The 6,051-nt window shown below is 34.1% G+C and overlaps 1 long non-coding RNA gene across 1 annotated transcript; it reads left to right on the top strand.

The window, feature by feature from the left end:
- The first annotated feature begins 1,689 nt into the window (after positions 1-1,689).
- Positions 1,690-5,788, top strand: LOC136228041 (uncharacterized). Its single transcript, XR_010688382.1, has 2 exons — positions 1,690-5,295; positions 5,393-5,788. It is a non-coding gene; the product is annotated as an uncharacterized lncRNA (long non-coding RNA).
- Positions 5,789-6,051: the final 263 nt, after the last annotated feature.

Here is a 6,051-nt window from a genome sequence, read left to right as displayed (position 1 = left end):
CTTGTGAAAGAGAGAACAAAATAAAAATAAAAGCTAAACCTAAAAACTAAAAACAGAATGAAAAATTGAATGTAAAACCTGAATTCTAATTATAAAAACGGAATTGCCCATTAGAGATAGATCCTCTCTTATTTATAGGAGTTCTCTAACCCTAATTAGGATAAATCCTAACTAATTATAAAAAAATAAATATCCTAACTTCCTAATACTAATTGACTTCTTCCTTCCTGATTTGTAGGCTCAAAACTCCTTAATAGACATCTGAAAACGTGATGGAATGAAACAGATTCGCACTTGATATATTTGGAAAGATTTCTGTCCGTCTGCTTCTTAGTCTTGGGCGAGACTAACTCCCAGTTTCGACTTCAGGTCTTTAAAGCAGTTTCAAATTTTATATTTAACCAAATTAGCTCCAAATAGCCCCAATTCAGCTCCTTTCTTCACAATTAGTCCTTGTAGAGGTAAATACACAAAACAAGCATAATATCCCAAATAGTAACCAAATCACCTAAACAATTTATCACTAAAGTGGGGATTTTACTGCTAAAATATACAATTATCAAAATACCTCACACTTAACCAAGGCTTGTCCTCAAGCATACCAGATCATGTCAATAGTTTTTTGTTTTAATGATTTCGTGTTTACCAACCTTTCCCGATCCCCTCTCATAATGCAAAGGTTATCCGCCATTAACTCTCAAAGTCAAGAAATTATTAATGTTCAAATATATAATGTAACTACTTGAAGAATCTCAGCAGACAAGCTTTTGACCATGTACATAATATATGAATTAAAATCAGCAACACCCTCACGGAAACCACTCATTGCACTCAAGTGTTTAGGCTATGATTAATTTCAAGAAATCACTCGAGTCACAACCTAGAAAGAAATTGCCATAAGCTTACCAATATATCAAATCTCCACCACTTAGTATGAATTCAAGACACTAAATCAAAGGGACTTAAAACAGGGTGTAATGCAGGCAAGGGTTAAGGTTTGAAAAAGAAACGGAGAAGAAAGGGAAACCAAGAGTAGTAAAAATATACATGCTACTCTAAAAAAGGCCAAAATGAAAAATCAAAACTCAATTATTTACAAACGACTTACAATTCTAGAATTTCAATGTGAATGAATGTTCAAGAGAAACTTAGGCAACTATTAATAGACTCTCTTTTTTCTGCCTCTGATTTGTTTTTTCTTTTTTTCTTTTTTTTGTTCTTTTTTTTCTTTTGATGCTCTTTTCCTGTGTTTTCTTCTTTTTCTAAAGATAATATTGGAATAAAAAATCGTCCATTTAGACACCTTTTGAAGCACAACCACATATAATTATAATTAAAGGACTATTCAATTGAATCCTCACTAGTGAAAAAATGACCATTTGCATCGACGCATTTGCATCGGCCCTTACAAAGCGCGATGCAAAAGGTTCATTTGCATCGGCCCTTTATTTGGGACCGATGTAAAAGGTTCATTTGCATCGGCTCTTATTAAGGACCGATGCAAATAACTGTATTATTTGCATCGGCCCTTTATAAGAGACCGATGCAATTAGTGTTAGTATAAATTTTAAAAAATTAATAAATTAGAAAGAGGGTATTTTGTAATTAATTGGGGTAAATTTATAAATAATGAAAAGTTAAGTACAAATTTGGATTTTATTTTAGGGTTACTTTCTCATTTGCACCGCCTCCATCTCCCTCTTCTCCTTCTCACAAGACCAAACCCGACCTTCCATGGCTGCGGTTTCCACCGCCGGAATCTCACATAGAGTTCACCTTATCGTTTCCTGGAGACTCTTGAATTTCATAAGAGATCAGAACGGAAACAGCTTGGACCAAAAGCGGATTCTTAGCCACCGTCGAAATCTCCAGAGTTGAAATAGAGATGGTGATTTTCTGAAAAATGCAGTTTCGAGTGCCGTGAAGTCACCGGCGCCAAAGTGAGTAGATAAAACCCTAACTCCTTTTGAAGTTTCGAGTGCTGTATTCTTCAAGTTTCAGTCATCTTTTCCTCAAATTGGTGCCTCTGCTAGTTTCTCTTCTTCGAATGTTGTCTCTCTGCCTACCCTAGGTGTTACTGCTCTTCAATTCACACGCGGGTTCGACATGCCACCTCCAATGGCAAGAAGGTTTCTTCTCATCCCTCGCAGGTTCAGCAATTTCTGCAAGAAGCTGAGGAGCGCTGTCCTGCTTTTTCAAGTTTCTGAAATTGAAGGGAAGTCAAACAATTGGTTCACTTGCGATGTCCGGTTGATAGATTGTGAATTCTTTAACAAGGACTGGAACGCGTAAGTCACTTTCTGTCCATTGTTCAATTTTTTTCCTGTCATTTGGACTTGATGCTATAGATTTTGCTTTAGCAAAGCTGCAGGTACCCAAGACTGATAACTTTTACTTAGCAAAGTAAGTTCTCAGATCTAATTTATCATTATATAATGCTATTATATTCTATTATATTCAAATCTTAATTAGGGATTCTTAATTCAATGTTTCTTCTTGCTATTCGATCTACAATGCCGTCATGCTTAAGTTTTGAGGAATTTCAGAGCATAATTTCCAGTTCTTTGGTTATTATTGTGTTTACATTACTTAGGCAGAGTTGTGATTGATTAGTTCTACTTGTCTCTTTTTAGTACTTTTAGATGTTGAACTTAGTACACAGATATTTTCTTTTAGGGTTCTTAATTTAATTACAGAACTTCTGTATCCTGTTTATAGCTATACTTTTGTGTTTTTTGAGCTTTGGGTAATGTTGAATCTGTCTGATTTGTTCTTAATTTTAATTAAGGTTTATATGATTATTGATGAAATGACATAGAAGATTGATGATTCTGACATTGTTCTAAAAGATAAGATAGATCCATCTGGAAGCAAGCAACATGGTAATGGAGTTGTGCCGCATCGTGGAAAAGAATGTGCAACACTATGCACAATTGAACTTTTGATCAATTAACTTTTGATCGACTTTTTTATTGAGCTGATTACGATTATCTTTTGAATTAGTTTGTGATCTATTATGATTGTTTTTTGTGGTCCACTTGTTATCTTTATAGTTTATATCCAGAAGAAATCATTTTTACTGCCCTTTCTCTATGTTCATATGATTCACTTTATATATCTGTTAGTTTTACATTTTTATAATTTAAGATATGGATTTAGTTTTTGCAACAATTTGATAACTATATTTAAGTATATTGATGAATTTTCATGAAAGTTTATTTGGGCCTCCGTCTCCTTCTTTTCTTCCACAACTAATCTAACTTCTTCAAGGTGCCCTAATTAACCCTGTTCCTATTTTTTAATATTTGATTTGTTTAATTTGATATTCTCATGATTACGGGATCCCTATGCTCCAATGATATGCTTACCAACTAATTATAGTTTCGAATTTCGTAGATCAGCTAGGGCTTTGAAATTGTTGTGGGTTGGTAGTGGATTAACTTAGTCTTTATCCCTGAATCAGGTCTGTTTGGTTAGGCAAATTGATACCTTTCTTGATTTTCTATCTTGTACATGTTTATAGTTTAAGGTTTTCCTTCTGATATCAGGTTTGGCTGAATTGGCTGTACATGTTACTAATATGTTCACATATACTTTAAAATCTGTGGTAATCTACTCTACTATTTGCCAATGCCGCATTATTTGCTGGTACATTCTTGGAGATCAGATCCATAAAAATTAATGTATATATGCATACATGTCTTAGCATTAGCTTCAAGAAAATAGATGGATTCTTTCCTTCCAAATCCAAAAATGGTACTTGATATCAGATCAAAAAAATCAAGTTTTTGCAATACCCCTTTTAGTACACGTTAAACTTAAGATTCTACTATTTTATAGGTACAGTTAGTTCTCCCCCTAACAATGATATCACTAAATTGGACCTTACATTCACATATTTTGTTTCCCCAATTGGAAGGGCTTTAGTTCTTCAAAGATTTTAAAAGCCTGAAAGAGAAAGATGAGAATCATTGAATTGACACCATGCTATGCCACAAGCTCTTTTCCATGATGAAATATACAGTGTATCCTTAACTAGATAATCACAAAACATTGGTCCCAACTAATGTTCAGCACTCAACAGCTTTTCTATTTTCTCGTCATACTTGAAAAGCTGTAAGCCTTAGAGATGATCATGTTATTAATTGATAAGGACTTGAGCTGCTAATTTGTGTTTGAAATGAGTAGATTACCGGCCATTTACTTAATTAGCAATGTAAGTTTTAAAAAACTCATATCATATGATATTATGTGATATATAGCTGTGCCTAAAAGAATGCACAATAATGTTGAATCTGCTGTGTTTATTTCTATTTTTATTATTTAATTTGAAGTCTTAAAAAACGCAAGAACAACTAACATTGAGTTTTTTCAGATTTTCTTTGTATAGATTATATGCCAACAGGTTTGAATTGCTTCTTAGATTTTGATCTGCTTAAATTAGCAATTTCATGCATTCAATTGATTATCTGGAGAATGAGCTTAAACATTGTGGAAATTTGTTTTCGTATTCAATTTCTTTCGCAACTAGTGTCCTGATTCCGCATATTATGCAGAATGTCTATTTCATAGAGCTCTCTCTTAACACACAAGCATTGCTCAAGGCTCCAATATTTTTCATTCATTTTCCCAAGGATTTTGGATATAATTCAACATATTTAAATGATGCTTGTTTTTCCATGATCTGAATTCACCTGCTTTCAGGCTGTTTTGATCTTTGAGTCCTTTAGCTGCATCTGAAATGCAGAGCAACTTTGATGATTACCTCAAAACCTAAAAGCATTATCCAGATTTCCATGCCTAGAATTGGTTTGACATGTTATCTCCAAGTCGTCATCCTTGCAGCATATGATATGGGTTTTTTTTACACAGGCTTTAGTTTCTATAGCTCTTTGGTGATAGGCACAGGTCATCTGAACCAAATGTGAGTGGTTCCTTGATGGATATCATTCTGGATTGGTTTATATATCCGCATTTCACATACATTTCTCTCAAAGCATTTGCAATGGGAATTTGGAGCCAGAGGCCATGTCTTACTATGTAACCATGTATACCCCTTTTAGGAGTGTCATTTTATCTTCAGGACCACCAATTGGAGCCAGTGTTAGCTTTGTTTTCTGTTAGATTGTTAATTTGTCTCTTCATTGGGTTAATTTGTCTCTTAATTTGTTTTCCGATTCTTAACAACTATTTGGATTCATTTGTAGTGTTGTTGGCTTGAAAGTGTTGGCTCCTTACTCATGAGAGGATAGCTACCAAAAGAGATCCGGTTGTTTTTCTGAAAAACGAGTTGCTGTAAGTAGCTTTTAATAAATGAAATCACCATGTTGGATTTTTGGTGATTATAGTACTATTTGAAGTTGTGATTGCTGATTATGTATTTGCGGTTCAGGTACGGCTGAGTCATTTCCTATTTCAGATGAGGTACTGGACTCCAGTTTTAGTGTCCCAATTAGAAAAGCCAAGGTAAATATCCTGATGTCTGGAAGTTGATTGGTTTAATCGCTATGCTATTGAAGTAAATTTCCTCGAGGCATAATGGTTTTACTGCTAAAAGACATGCCTAAACAATTTATAACCTTCTTAGCAACAAGGTTCTAGCAGCTATTGAGGTTCTTATTTCGTCATCCATGATGTGAGATTCACTGTTCAAGTCCCAATGTTACTAAAGTTAAATTTGTGATTTGTTTGCTACTGTTTGTTGATTCTGTATTGATTTGATGCCTACTATTTTGTATTGATTTGCTGCCTACTATTTAATATATATGAATCAAAGCTATTTGCTATATTATAGAGCTCCATTCAATCCAAATTATTTTTTTTATTTTTTTAAATGACATTTGCATCGACCGTTTAAAAGGACCGATGCAAATGAGACTGCATTTGCATCGGCCCTTTAAAAAATGTGATGCAAATGCTACATCATTTGCATCGGCCCTTTTTAAAATGTGATGCAAATGCTAAATCATTTGCATTGGCCCTTTTAAAGGGCCGATGCAAATAAGATGCATTTGCATCGGCCATTTTAAAGGGCCGATGCAAATGCTACAA

Source organism: Euphorbia lathyris, chromosome 4 (assembly GCF_963576675.1).
Source record: "Euphorbia lathyris chromosome 4, ddEupLath1.1, whole genome shotgun sequence".
In the NCBI taxonomy this organism is placed as follows: domain Eukaryota; kingdom Viridiplantae; phylum Streptophyta; class Magnoliopsida; order Malpighiales; family Euphorbiaceae; genus Euphorbia; species Euphorbia lathyris.
This window is presented reverse-complemented; position numbering and strand designations above follow the sequence as displayed.